Here is a 15,701-nt window from a genome sequence, read left to right as displayed (position 1 = left end):
GTTGATGAAAATTTTTATTTTCACAAAGGCTTCCCAGGTGGGTAAATCACTTCATTCCTCTTCAGGAAGTGAATCAGTCCATAGAATAGCACTGACGCTGCAAGCCATCTACGATCTCCTCTAGGATTTCAACCCTAGCCCATGTGCTTGCAGCTCCCTGTACAGAAGAGTTGGGAGGGCAAGGCTTATTTATTCATCCCCTCGAGCATCTGAGAGTCTAGGTTCTTTGAAGAAGGCAACATTTTTAAATAAATTGATCATACAATTTAAGAGATAACACATAAACCCTCAGAGACAGCAAAGAATAATTCTAAGACTACTTATAAATATATGTACATGGTATACATTAAATTGTGAAGAAATTTGTTGCATGGATTATGAATTTGTTGAAAGAATAAATTTCAAAAATTCTTAGATTCCCTCCCACCCCCCAAAACCCATTGCTTTTAAAGGAAAAAGTAACTTTTGAAACAGGCATTAAAGGAACTCTTGGGCTTTAAGAGAGTGGAACTGATAAGGGGTTTCAGGCAAGCAGCAGCCCATAAGCTCTGAGGAGCCAGGTGTTCAGCAATATGAGTAGAATAACAGACACTGACTTTGAGTAAGCAGAAGAGCCCAGATGAGAGGTGGCTTTGGAATTTAAATTTGGTAGACAGGTAACTGGGAGAAAGTAGGTTTCAGAGCAGGGAAGTAACAGGATGAAAACTGTTTGTAAAAGAATTTTCTGGCCAGGTATGGTGGCTCACGCCTATAATCCCAGCCATTTGGGAGGCTGAGGCAGGCAGATCACTTGAGGTCAGGAGTTTGAGACCAGCCTATCCAATATGGCGAAGCCCCATCTTTACCAAAAACATAAAAATTAGCGGGTGTGGTAGCACACGTCTGTAATCCTAGCTGCTTGGGAGGCTGAGGCAGGAGAATTGCTTGAAACTGGGAGGCAGAGGTTGGAGTAAGCTGAGACTGCGCCACTGCACTTCAGCCTGGGCAACAGAGCCAGACTGTGTCTCAAAAAATAAAAATATGAAAAAAAATTTTCTGCCTCCTACATGGACTGGTGTGGGAGCAGAAACTAGAGGCAGGTGACCAGCATATGGCTAAGTCAGTAATGGGACTGTCTGGTGATGAAGAGGGCTGTGCTGGGGCATGAGCCCTCAAGGAGGAGTCAGCAGGGCTCAACACCTGAACAGGCAGGCATAGTAAGGGACAGTCACTTGGGAGGCTTCTTTCCAGAGGAAGGGTCTCCACTGACTGTCCTGGTGAGTGAAAGCTGACTCTTTTTGACCAAGGGTGATGTGGAGCTTGGTTTTAAATGTATCATAGAGAACTGGACCTATAGGACTGAAGTAAAAGCAAAATATAAGTATTTCAGGAGCATGAAGGGCCAGTGCTCTGTGAAGCTCTGCCTAAAGACCATGCAAGGAGAAGGCAGCATTGCTCCCCTGGTGAACAGAAGGAATTTCCAGAAGAAATGCAGATTAGGAATATATTTAGGTTTTTGGTTGCATCTCTGAACACAGATACACAGACATGATACCAGAATTGAATATTATCATTCTTTTATCCTATGCTATGGAAGAGGGAGACCCGTGTGGAGAAGCTACTCCAGTGCTCACTAAACACCAGGTCCTGGCAAGCATCACAGGTCTCTGAACTTCTCTGAGTACTCAGAATGCATGACTGCATTCTCCATCCACACCTAGAGATGGTAGCACATGATTTACAGGTTGAAAAGAAAGTGAGAAGGTCTGGAAAGTCTAGGTTTTCTCCTGGCACAACTACAATCGCTGTTTAAATCTCCTCTCTTTCACCTGCGTCCTCCTAACAGTCCCTTTCCCTCTTCATACGACCTTTTTGGTCTCTTTCCTACTCTGATGGAAGATTTTCATGGTTTCTACAGATCATTCTAATATTCCACTAGACATTGATGTTTCTTTGTAACCTTTCCATTCTACCTTTCCCATTGTCCGACTTCCCTCAACTGGCTTTCCTGTTACATGTATGACCCTGATATTGTAAAGAAATTAACTGGTGTGCAAGGTCTAGATAGGGGTTTGATAGAAGAGCCTTGGGTAGACTTGGGCTTTATACCCAGTGTATGTCTAACCACATGCTTGCCCTTTGGTCTGAAGTTTAGCCTCTGATTCCCATATTACACATATCCCATATCTACATATTGAAGATTCTAATGCTTCTCTGAAGGGCAAGTAAAGATTGCACAAAATGTCTCTAGCACAGGGCCACAGGGCAGTCCTTCTATAGTCCATGGGCATAACTGCAGCCCATCCTTCCTCTCTGCTGATCTTTGTAAGAAAACCAGTGATTACATTTACAATGACACAATTTCTATTATAACAGCCATTAATAAACAACTATGCAGGTAGTAATACAGAATTTATCTTTCATTTGATTAAAAAAATTTAAATATGACAACATTACTCATTCTTTTTTTTTTTTTTAAATAGAGTCTTGGCTCTGTTACTTAGGCTGGAGTGCAGTGGCATGATCACAGCTCACTGCAGCCTCAAACTCCTGGAATCAAGCAACCCTCCCACCTCAGCCTCCTGTACAGCTGGAACTACAGGCGCATGCCACAATACCTGGCTAATTAAAAAAATTTTTTTGTACAGACAGGGTCTCACTATGTTGCTCAGGCTGGTCTTGACCTCCTGGTCTGAAGCGATCTTCCCAACTCAGCCTCCTAAAGTGTTGGGATTACAAGCGTAAGCGACCAACACCCTACTGTAATTTGACAATTTAAATTCCAATCAATAATTTTTTGAAGTTCACAATAAATGTGTGTTAAATCCTCAAATACAGAATTCTACTTCTGAGTATGAGGGGGACTATCCCTATATCTATCCTTAGAGAAGCGTATACAATTTTTATGAGTAAGTAAAAGAAAACATGTAAAATCCCTGTTTTTTTTCCCCAGAGAATGCCCTTTCCTCTTCCTCTTTTTAAAAAAGCAGCCAGCAAGCCTGGCTCCCCGCACAGTGGGTCTCACTGTTGTGCCAACTCTCCTGATTCCTGAGGAGACCTTGCTCAAGGTCAGCTGAGATGGCCTCAGAGGAGCCACACCTGACTGTACTGCTGGAATCTGATCTCTGAGTCATTCTCTTGGGAAACAGCTGATCTGGAGAGAGGCAAAAGTCAGGGGTGCTGGCATGAGAGGATGATGAGTCATTGACGAGGTACAAACCTCTCATTCTGGAGGACGAGCTTTAGGAAACACCGAGTTGGAAAAAAAGGTGTCTGGGGAAAACCAGTAAGCATTTTTGGTCAGGCCCATTTAACATACGAAATAAATATGCGAGGGCTGTTGTTTCAAACAATTTCTCAAGTATCTAGCATGCACCACATTAAAAACGCGAAAATCTGAAGAGAAGTTTTGAAAAAGGAAAACTTCAAGGAGAAACAGATTTTATCAATTACTTAAGTTTGAATAAGATAACAAGAAAAAAAAAAACAAAGGAAGCCTTCAAGCTTATTTCCTGAAATTGTAATTACATGCATAGCGCACAGATATTGGTGTTTGTGTATTCCTTTTAAAATGACTTACATATATACACTACTCAGGACATTTCATGTTCCAGGATGAAAAAACTCAAAAAGGTTTGACCAAAAGAACATTACGATATCATTTTATTTCATGACTTCTTTTGCCTTTTAGTTTCCTTAAACAAGGAGCCACTTTTAAAAAGTCCCAGTGTGTTCTCTAAAAACAAAGTAATCTTAAACTCATATATTGAGAGCAGTGAACATTTAATGGCGATAATAATGCATATGAATTCATAAGGCTGCTTATCTGTAATTTAAGAATCTAGGAAAGAAAAATGTTTTAATAAACTTTAAATACAATAATAACCTGAAAGTTAAAAACATTTGGATACAGATAGGAAACAAATTATGCTTTTCACAGCATTCTTTACAGCACTTTAAAAAATGTTTCAATCTGCATCGGAAAACTGGTATAAAAACAACTCGAAGTAACTTGTACAAATTGACTTAAGGTTATTTAAGAATTAGGTATCTTAGGTATCAGGGCTAGGATTTACGCCTGCAACCCAGCTGACACGGTGTTGGTGAGTCACATGGCTAAGCTCTTTCTAACCTTCCTGATCTAGGTAAATAATAGTATTGATAAAGCTCAAGCCAGTTACTTATGCCTGTGAAGGTAACTGACTGTCTGCTTTGGATGGTTTGCCTTGATGCCGGAAGGGACCCGCCCCTTCTTGTGTACCTAGGCTATATCAGGTATCTCCATTGCTCTGTCTTGTTACTTTCCCTACACCCCTACTGCCTTAGGCTGTTCTTCTTACTTGGCATATGAGAAACTGAGGCTCACGGAAAATAAAGAAAACCATCCCAGTCCATCCAACTGGTTACTCGGCAGACGAGCGAGGTGATGGCCAGGTCTACTAAACCCTGTAGTTCTTCCCTGGCCACCAGGGCTGCGAACAACTGCTGTCGGCAACCATCCTGGTGAGCAGAACATCACGCAGCCATGTACAAGAGAGAGGAGGGGTGGTGGGATCACAAGAGGGAATAACATGTCCTGCCTGGCTTGCTCTGACTTCCCAGTTCTAGCACTGCCAAGTCCCATGTCCCAGGAAATCCCTCAGTCATGGGCAAATCAGGATGGATGAGCTCCCTAGAATGGTGCAGAATGAAAAACATGGGACTGTTGGAAGGCATTCCCTACTAAGTACACTGGCACTCGGGTGCAGTTTTACAACCTCAGCTCCACAAGTGCTGGCGATGGCAGATGCAAAGCTCCTTCCAGTCAACAGGAGCCCCAGGCTTTTGTATCAGAGCTTCTTATATCTGAGGTAAGAAGATAAGTAAGATGGCGATAAGAGTGAGAGACTTCAGAGTATAGCACTGAGGGGTGTTGTTGGCTTTCTCTTTAATTCCTGTTTCTACAGATCGTACAATTCTGCCCGGCACAGGCTGATTCTTATTTGTCAGCCTAAGTTAGATTCTTAGGTTCTAGAAAAGCGATTACATCACCTGACAACATCCTGCATAATGCAATAATAATAAATTACAAAATACATGGCTTACTATATCAGCAAGGGTACATTACAAACGGATGCTAGAAAGGAAGCTGGAGGAAGGCTGTCAATCAAATCCAAGCATGGGGCCACTCAGAATGTGGGCACTGAGACTGAGGCTCTGTTCTCCTGAGGGTTGCTCTTTACACTTTTCAACTTGTGGTGGAAATGAGGTAACTGGAGAGCTGTCTTCATTTTCCTAAACATTTCTAACCTCCTCATTTGGTGTTATTGAGCTCTCAGTCCCTACATAAAAGAGGGAACCATCTGTACTCTGACCACCATTCTTCCACTTCCTTAGCTCCTTCCTGGAAGATCATCTGACTGTAGGAAGAGACCTGGAAAAAATGTTCCCAAGCTCTCCATCAGCTGTGGGGACCAGAAAGGAGTCCTGGGAGCAGTGGGGATGTGGGGAAAAGCACCCTGCCATTCCCAGGCCTGCTGGCCGGCCATCCTCCAAAGATACTCCACCCCCTCAGTCTCAGTTCCTGCACTGGAATTTAAGTTCTGCTCTCTCGACCCTGCCTCCCTTCAGGAGCAAAGCTCTCTCCTGGTCACCCACTCCCAGTGCCCCTGCTGCTGACCCTGCACCACTATCTCATTCCTCAAGCACAAAGAGGAAACTTCTGGCCAGGCCAGGTGGCTCATGCTTGTAAACCCAACACTTTGCAAGGGTGAGGAGGAAGGACTGCTTGAAGCCAGGAGTTAATATCAGCCTGGGCAACATAGTGAGACCCCATCTCTATGAAAATTTTTTTTTTAAATTAGCCAGGCATGGTGGTGCACATTCATAGGCTTAATTACTCAGGAGGCAGAGGCAACAGGATCACTTGACCCCAGGAGTTCAAGGCTGCAATGAGCAACACACCATTGCCCTCCAGTCTGGGCAACAGGGCAAAACCCCATCTCTGAAAAAAAATAATTTTTTTTTTAAAACACAGAGGACTTCTAAATTATTGGGATTACCTGATAAACAGCACACAGCATTTAACAAACTAACAACTAGCAGATATACAGAAGGTGTATCATGAAACCCCTTGGAATGGCACATGGCCATCACTGATACTTTGGTCCTGGAGAGGACCTCAAAAGGTGGGTATTTTATTTTATTTTATTTCATTTTATTTATTTATTTTTGCCAGACAGCAAAATATCTGAAACCTCAGCTTCTTTGTCTTAGTGCAATAATGACACAGGTTTTCATAGAGAATCAATACCTCCTTCTCAGAATGGATCAAAGCAAAGCAATATGCTTACCTGAGAGGAGAATGAGTATTTTATGGATGGTAGGCAGAGGTCACAGGAATGCTGTCCTTTCTTAAAATGCTCTCTGCAGCAGGAAATTGCTAAAAAAAAAAATCAAAGGAAGAAAAGATTGCTTTTGCCTTTTTGTTTGATAAAAATAGGCAGGCTATTAAATACATTTAGCAACAGAGAATGGTAATTATTTTAAAAATTAGTCAATACAGGCTGGGTGCAATGGCTCACACCTGTAATCCCAGCACTTTGGGAGGCCGAGGAGGGCAGATTACTTGAAGCCAGCAGTTGGAGACCAGTCTGCCCAACATGGTGAAAACCTGTCTCTACAATCAAACCACACACACACACACATACAAAAAAAAAAAAAAAAAAAAAACACACACACACACAAAAATTAGTTTGGTGTGGTGGTGCTACTCGGGAGGCTGAGGCACAAGAATCGCTTGAACCTGGGAGGTGGGGGTTTCCGTGAGCTGAGATTGTGTCACTGCACTCCAGCCTGGATGACAGAGCGAGACTCTGTCTCAAAAATAATAAAAATAGAAACTGATCAATATATTTAAAAAAAGACAGCACACATGTCAGTACACCAAAACGCATTAGTTTTTACTACTTCATTTGGAAACTAAGTGTTTTGTTCACTTCAACTATTGTTTCCTTTTTAAAAGAGACATTTAACCATGGATAGCAAATATGCAGAAAGAAGAATATAACATCAAGTTGTGATGAGTCACATAAATAACGTTTTATGTGACATCATATCTTATTTCCAGGGCTATGAAAAAGTGTTAGAGTTTTAAGGGGCCTCAGAGCCTCTGGTACACACTCCCCATCTACAGAACTGGAAACTGAGGCCCATTCAAAGTGAGGGGCTCCACAGCACCACTCAGCTGGCTGGGGCAGAGCTCTTGATTGCCCCAGGAGCACCCTTCATCTGCACTGTAGCACCCCCATGCCAGGAATCATTAATTCTCTCATTCATTCAACAGGTACTGACTGAACACTTTCTATGGACCAAGTACTGTTCAAGGCTCTGGGGGTTAAGACGAAAAACCTCTGACCTCATGGAGTTTACATTCCAGAAAGGGGAAACTAAAGAAATAAACAAATACAGTAAATACTATCTCAGAATGTCCCACTGAGGTGGCTCCATTAGAGCGAAATCCTTCAGGCAGGGGGGAAGGAGCCATGGGCTCTCTGGGGAAGCACATTCCAGGCAGCAGGGGGAGCAGCAGCGCCACTCTCCACGCTGTGCAAAGGCACAGGAGGTTGTTGTGGCTGTGAGTGTGGGGGATTAGTGGACACTGTGTGGCAATGAATGGGCCCACCTATGGAAAGTCGGTGTCATGGACAGGCAAGCTGATGAAGGCCAGAGCGCTGGAGAATAGCTACTTAAAGAGGGGTAGCAAAGGAGACAGGGAAAAAACAAACCACAGACAAGAGAGCAACAGAAGAGAACTGTTTCCTGTCCTGGAGGTCCACTGGGTTAGAGAGCTGCTCTAAGGGGCTACCATCCAACTCAGGCAGTGGGGTGGGGTCTGGAGGGCGGGAAAAGTAAAGCCTGCACATTTTACAGGGTTTGAAAAAGTAAGTGTGGAAGCCTGACTAGGGTAACACATGACAGAATTAGGAGGACTTCCTGACTGCAGGATCTATAGAAGTAGAAATGCAAGATCTGTTTCCATGTAGAGATTTTACTGGTGGCAAGATCTTGTGCAAATAGGTGACCCCTAAAGTGGACTTCTCCTCCAAATTTGACAAGATTTAAAATTTAAATCCAATTAAATGTATAAGAAAAGCAAACACCTTCAAGGTGAAATCCAAGTGTTATAATCCAGTCTCAAATTTTACAAGCTTGTCTTTAATGAGCACATACAAGATAAATGACTTTCAGGAGTCTACATGCAGCCAAGAGTAAATGACAATTCCTGCCAATGCAAATAGTTCCAAAAGTAATCACTAAATTACTTAAGAGTATAATAGCAATCAAAGTGTTTGGTGATGCATCTGAGATGCATTTCTAAATTCTGGATACGTTAAAGAAAACTTCAATTCCCACAGGATGTAAATCTATGAACATATTTCCATGTAACAACCTAATGTGTATTCTGAGAAGAGTTAGCAGGTAGAAGAGAAATGATACTTTACATGTATTGAAATCAATAAAAAATACTAAAACAGAATATGAAGCTATGCCAGCTTCAACTTAATGCTAAGTTGTGAATGTGATGTCAAGATGGGCAGGAAATAGTAAGTTATGGGTTGGGTAACATCTCTCTTCTCCTGAAGCCCTCCCTGGCACTCCTCACCCCCTTTCTAAAAAACTGGTTGCCCCTCCTTGGTATCACCAAACTATGTATCTCTATCTGCCTCATGCACCCCTATTATTATTAATTTAGCTGCTTCTCTTCCTCAGTAGTCACTTCTTACAGGAAGGGACTGTGCCTTCTTTCTCTCAATAAAGCTTAGCACATTTAGCTGCTTCTCTTCCTCAGTAGTCACTTCTTACAGGAAGGGACTGTGCCTTCTTTCTCTCAATAAAGCTTAGCACAGAGCTTAGCACATGGTGAGTGTCCATGACCATAGAATACTACAATGAAAAATAACTACATTTAGATGAGAGGCCTAATACCTTTTCACATATTTTTCCAATCCAGGCAACTTTAACAGGTCAACCCTGAAATATTTATCAATTGCTAATGACAAATATCTATCAGGTTTTTGGATTATCACAGATGCCAAGTGACCAGCCACAAATCTACCTACAGATATTACCATAGAAACTCTTACATGCAATATCATGCCCTACCCATTTCTCTTTCCTCTTCACAAATATTTTCCACACCTTGTTCAGCCCAGTTACTTTGCAGCACATCATATTTTTCATGAAATGACTTCATTTTTAAACTAGTGACCACTTTTCCTATTTAGACCTCAGGATAAAATGTTAGAAAGTATCCCTTATAACAGAAAATGTTTTAATTTTAAAATATAATATTTATGCTTCTGCTGACAGACCTATTGTTTGGTCAGAAACGTCATCAGTAAAGAGTTATGGAATTTTAAGGAGGAAAAAGAACAACATTTTAAAGTGTCCAAAAAACTTCTTTTTATTTTCTTGTCACAGAAACATGTAAAGAGTCTTCTTAATCTAGTTTTAAAAAAGTTAAGATGTGATACATCAGAAGATAAAAGCACATATTTTGGTTACTTTACAAAAACATAAATAACACTTGTTTAATTATGTTATAAAAAAGCCCCTTCGGTGTATATTAAAAGTCCCTTTGGGATATCATAATGCCGGTGCATTACACAGTACACAGATACATCCATATTTAAATTTTTAAAAAAGTTCCTCCTCCACACAGAAAGTCTTTAAGACCCAGCCCTAGGGATTTGACATCACTTAGAGCTACTTCCTACATCTTTCCATGACACACACCTCAAAGGGGCTCCCCCAAAAGGAACTCTAGACAATGTTTATGTGTGCCCAAGGCTTTCACAGTGGAGAAAACCTTCTTGGAAATTATTTAAGACTAAGGCAATTTAGGGAGCATTTCAGGAGATAGAGAGACACACACAGAGAGAGAGAGAGAGAGAGATCCACACCAATTTATCCTTCCAAAAATGAGTGTCCAAGCCTAATTGTTGATTCCCAGAAAGGTTTTTCTGCACATCCACATAGAAGAGCACAGCAGGCAGAGGGAGGGAGGGAAATGAGAGAGGAGCCTGGACTTCTGGAAAGAGCAAAACCACTTTCACTGAAACTGCACTCTCCGCCACTGGTGCATATCTTCTGCAATGGGAACAGGCGTGGTTTGTATCAAGGAAGTGGAATGTGAAGTAGAACGACTATTCCCAGGTTCATTTCACCACACAAGGTGTCTAAAAACTGAGAATGTCGCCAGCTGGTTCAAGTCACAAAGACACTGTATTACAAGCAACAACTACCAAACTTTCTTATTACAGATGATACTCTATTACAATTCAAGGCAAGCTTTCATAATATTCATTTTTTTTCCCTTAAAAATGTTATTTGGATGCAATTTGCACTGGATGATTTACTATCTACCAGGATGGACCTGGAAGGGAATGTGGAGTGGGGAAGGAGGCACGGTTGGTAAGTACTCTCAAGTTTACTCTGTCAAAGAATATACTGAATTCCTTTAACCAGAATATAGTTCTAGATCAGAGCAGGTATTCGAACAAATCATTAAAATTGCATCATTTGGCTTTTCAGGAGCAGAGAAATAATTCCTGATGGTTTTCAGAGATCAGCAAGGCTCTGGTGATAGCAGACGCATGGTGGCTGGCAGCCAGCCGTGTGACTGGTGACTCAATACACAAGTTTCTGTGGACTCTACAGCCTGATATGGGAAGGACATCAATTTTTAAGTTTGATGAATAAGTAAAAACAAAGGAAGTTTTGGTATAAAACAGGACACTATGGAGAAGGGACACTGAGAAGGAAAAACTCATGCTGCATTTGTTTGGGATATCTGAACCTCAGTCTTGCCCATTTAAATATTTTTCTTTTAGAATGTGCCATTTTTTATCACAGATTATTTAAGATTATCAATTTTCAGGCAAAAAGTAATAGAAATAAAAATGTTGTCAAACAGTAGACAAAGTAAGTGGTAAGAACCCCACCTTCCTGCGACTTCATTTCAACTCCTAATGCAATGTCCCTGCTAAACAAAGCCACGAGACGAAAATTTCTCTTTCAAGCACAGCTAAATATACACTTTAAATATCTCTGGCAGAATGGGATATGTTAACCCTCTCTGTATTTAAAAGGCTTAATAAAAACTACAAAAGGTGAGACAAAGAAAACCATCCAAAATGAAGGCTGCACACATCTCTGAAGAAACAATAGCACATTACTTCTGCTAAGGCACAGCTTCAACATCAGGAGAGTCACTGCCCTGTCCTAATTAGAGTGTGTTTCACTAAATTCTTCCTGATCATTCACTATTCAGCACAGTGTGGACTCAATGCAAACAAAGTCCACTGAGTACTGAAACGCACCTACAAAGACACCCAAACTGATGCAACATCGGGCTTTCCAAAACAGAAGCGAGCTGGTAAGCATCACTCCCAAGCACACACATGCACTCTTGAATCCAGGTAAAAACATGATTCCTTGGTGAATACTGTAAACAGGGTAGCTGTTTACCAGGCAAGCCTGTGGGAGAATGTATTTTCATATGGAATGCTGGAGTACCCGTGGTATTAACAAAGCAAAATCAGATTAAACAGATGACACGATGAACATACTTCATTTCACGCATGGCCGTGTTTTTCGTGAGAGATAGACTTAAAGTAATTACCATGAACTGAGTCTCCTTCACTGACCTCCCACCGCAGCTGGCTGTCCTTAACGGCTGATGCTCCACAACAAAGACGAACGCCTTCTCTCAGGCTCCTTATTCCTTCTTTAACGTTACCAGCCGAGCACCTCCACCGTTGCAAGAACACAGTACAGCACCTCTGTATCTACGTCTCTAATGCAGCATAAAGATTACTGTGGAAACCTATCACACGGGCGAGCAGCAACGCCACCAACCAATAAGGAAAAGGCACATGCGGAATCCAGCACATGCTCTCTGAGACGCAGGCTGTCACCGGCGTTTAGCAGGCTGCTAATCTAATTATAGCTGGTTTGCTAGCACAGAGCCATTGGAGCAAAGCACAGGAGAAAACTAAATTTTAATAAATTAAACCTCATAGACAAAATCATCTCGACTTCCTGTCACTTTGAGGATTAATGTGTCACCTTATAAACTATAAGTGATTTTTAAAGTGTATTCTTATTTTCCTGAAATCTAGAGAAACAAAGAGTGGTTAAATCAATGCACAGCACTATCAGCTTAGTTAAGCTTATCAGATTCCAGCACTAAGAATAAATAATAAAATTGATACTGTGAAAACAATAGTGGTGCTATAAAATCTGAGTCTTACTTTATTTACCTAATTAACAATTTGCCACATATTTGTCATAAAGTGCTAATTAATCTCTCTTCAATATAGTTGGAAATACCATGCAAATTTCTATTTATGGCGGAAAAGTGCTAATCAAGGTGTAAAAAATCATAATCTTGACTACAGTGATTAATTCACAGTTACAAGGGACAGAAAAGGGATCTCAGAAGTTATTGTAAAAGGAAAAATTAAACACATTTGGCCACTACACAACTGAACGGCCAAACTACTTCTAGAAGCCAAATCCTGTGACGCGTTCTCACAGTCAGACTGCCTCAGTTAAAGTTCTGGATCTGCCACTACCTAGCTCTATGACCCTGGGCAAATAGCTGCATTTCTTTGTCTAAGACAATGATAGGAGCCACCTTGAAGAATTACTGTCAATGAGCTGTAAGTGCTTAGCACAGGGCCTGGCACAGGGTGGATTCTGGGTTCTATATTAAGTTCTTATGAGCAGTAGTGATCTTAACCACTCCATATTGTCTCCCTTTCTTTCCAGCATCACAGCACTCAAAAGAGTACCTCAACATGTCTCCATCGTACAGTTCTGTCAGAAATACCATTCAGAAGTCATGAAGGCCACGAAGCTAATGGTAGGGTTGATTAATCACACAGAACAATTATTGGTATTCACTGTTGTAAGGCAAATTATTTCACCTACTTCTTTTTAGATATATAATAGTCACTACTTTCACTTGATTCTATACAAACCTATCTTAAAAATAATTTTTCAGGAAATTAAGGGCTTCTAATTATTTTTATTAATGATATAAATTTCAAAAATGTTTTCTATGGAATATAAATTGGGAAAAGTTTTAATTAGAAGGAGCTGGATTAAATTTAAAATGACAAATTTATGTTGAAAAGGGAGAGGAGTCAGCCAGTCAAATGCAACTCTCAGTTCTGAGAGTTGTTTATCTACTTCTTTTCCCTTAATTTCTTTCTTGTCAATATGTTCTACAGAATTAGCAGCCCTGAGCTGATCTAATCAAATTTGTAAATGTTCAATGTGTTTTTTTTATATTTCCTACAAGTGGGTATATTCTACCAGTCAAATTCCAATCCAAAGATAAAATGCAAACTTCCCATTTCTTTTTTTTTTTTTTTTTTTTTTTTTTTTTTAGCTAAAAAACAAAAAGCTGACACGCTCAAGAGGCATTATGATTTGCTCTGAGGAACTAAATCTTCACAGGGATTAATTAGTAACCAAGAAACAGGACTACTGGCGAAGGGGCACTTCATCCACCAATCTCTGTGTACCACAAACTGTTGGTAAATAAACCAGTGAAAGGAATGACATGGACCATAAACCTCAAGGGAAAGCACAGAAACTCATGGTCCATAAATTCAAGAGTGAAAACCTGTGCTGGAATGCAAACACATACACAAACCCTGGAAAAATGTGATGGAGATAACCGGCTAAAGAAAGTGAGAGCTGTGTGTCCTACCTTGAAGCATCTTCCTCGTGAATTATCAGAGTGCAATCACCATCATCAGGAGGTAAAAACTCCAAGAGGAATTGGCTTCAGAGATTTGGCCTAAGGCACAGCTCCCTGCAGGCTGCCAGGATACAGGCTAGTAACACTTCTAGGCATTTCTCTAGGAAACATCTAACAGCTTCTGCCTTCCTCTTCATTTAACAGACTGCTAGCTCAAAATAGGCACTGAAAAAGCTGTTTAATTAATTTGTTTCATGCCTGTTTAGTAGAAGACATTAAACAGACACTTTCTAAAAGAAGAAAGCTACTGTCCTTTCTTGGGTCTTATCTTTCAACATGTTCAGACCCAGTATTTGTTTTGGAGCTGAGTAACAGTTCACTGGGAATCTTTCTTATTGCCGCTTGGCTAAGGGGGGGCCTATGTATACAACCTCTGGAATGAGCCCTCTTGTCTTTGAACTTCAGTCAACACACTTTTGATTCTGAAAAATCATTGTTTGCTCAGTGAATCATGTTAGGCCCTTACTATGTGTAAGGACTTGTGCTGGACCCTGGAAATACCGTAGGGAATAACAGAGCATTCTGATTCCTAAAGGAGCTTCTGTTGTAATGTTGGAGTGCTCATTGAGTGATTAACAAACAAGCAATAAAGATCAGGTAAACTGCAGCTCAGCACAGGATGCTCACATGACAGGGGTGGAGGATCTGGCTAAGGATGAAGCAGGTTTGCTGGCTTCCTCAGCAGGAGCACGGGGAAAGACCTTCAAGGGCTGTGAAGGTCGTAGAGAAGCTAGCCGGGGGCAGTGGACGGAGGATGAAGGAGGAGACACAACCACACACACTAGAGGAGGAAAGGGTTTGTCTGGCTCAAGCTCCCTGAGGGTCTGACCGCCGCTTCTCTCCTTCTGGATCTTTGTAGATTCCCATTATCTTCCAAGTCGAAACCCTCATCTACTCTTCCTGGCTCAGAGAATGCGGACGTGTACATTTTACATTTGCTGTACTGACGAGGAGGAGCAGGCGCTACAGAAACCTTCTGCCTCACTGCATGGATTTCCTCAAGTTCTGTTCTCATTCTCTAACCCTGGAGACTGAAAATGAGGCTGTGTTTCCAGAATTTTCATACAGAATTGTTACAACTGTTACAGTTTTTTCGCCTTGGAAAAAAGTTAGGGTTCACGTATAAAAAATGATTCTGTTGAAAGCCAGGGCTCCGGGATAACTTTAGAGAGATCATAATATTCTGGCAGGAAGTATCTCGGTTTCAGCTGCTGGTCAAACACTACCTTAATGAGAGGGGTCCTGGAGAGCTGTTTCTGCTCTGATGAACTGCACCAGGGCCTGAGAAGGAGGCCTGGCAGCACGTGGGGCTATTGCGTCTGATGTTAAAGGACCGGACCGGCGTTTGAGCCCTGGTCCAGCGGAAGCCTTGGGCCCCAGCCCACATAAGGAGTGGAGGGCAGCTTGGAGGGCTGAGTGCTGAGCAGCATTTCTATCAGGGGGACCTCAAGCCACAACATGAAGTCACTGCAGGCAGAGCTGGGCACCGAAACCAACAATCCGCTCCCCAGTCAATGTGAGCCGGGTCTGGGGAGCCACCAGGATCACCCCACACTGAGGAAAAGAAAAGAATACCCAGGTTGTGAAAGTCTCCTTCTGGCTACCAGGGGCAAGACAACTGGTGGGCAAGAGTCCAGGCAGCTGGTGCCCCTTCCTTCTCTGTTTCTGACACTCAAACAGCAATCTTTCTTTTTTTGTGAAGAGTGTGGCATACCAGGCACTTATTCAGCTGTGGCCTGGTTGGCCTGGGGCAGACTGAAACTGGCTGCTAGAAGTCACTCCTGCTGCTCCAAAGGCCATGGGCAGCAGCCCTGGCCCCAGCTCCCCTACAGACACTTGGCATCCCTGTGCCATGAGGCAGCCTCACTGTCTGAAAAGGTCCTCAGTGGCTCCCCAGTACCTGTGC

General features: G+C 41.9%; 1 protein-coding gene across 4 annotated transcripts in view; it reads right to left on the bottom strand.

Annotated features, from left to right (window-relative positions):
• The window catches only part of FAM110B (family with sequence similarity 110 member B), a 153,142-nt gene that overhangs the window by 67,275 nt on the left and 70,166 nt on the right, over positions 1 to 15,701 (bottom strand). For 2 of the 4 annotated variants that reach the window (XM_010386785.2, XM_030938180.1), the window contains one exon: positions 6,312 to 6,400. The gene's annotated coding sequence lies outside the window, so the exon portion shown is untranslated. Of the gene's footprint in view, positions 1 to 6,311; positions 6,401 to 11,644; positions 11,869 to 15,701 lie in introns of those variants that run through there. The other 2 variants (XM_010386786.2, XM_030938179.1) reach the window with 2 other exon arrangements.

The sequence above is a fragment of the Rhinopithecus roxellana genome, chromosome 9 (assembly GCF_007565055.1).
Source record: "Rhinopithecus roxellana isolate Shanxi Qingling chromosome 9, ASM756505v1, whole genome shotgun sequence".
Taxonomy (NCBI): domain Eukaryota; kingdom Metazoa; phylum Chordata; class Mammalia; order Primates; family Cercopithecidae; genus Rhinopithecus; species Rhinopithecus roxellana.
The sequence above is the reverse complement of the archived record's forward strand: the minus strand, read 5'-3'. Positions and strand labels throughout refer to the sequence as shown.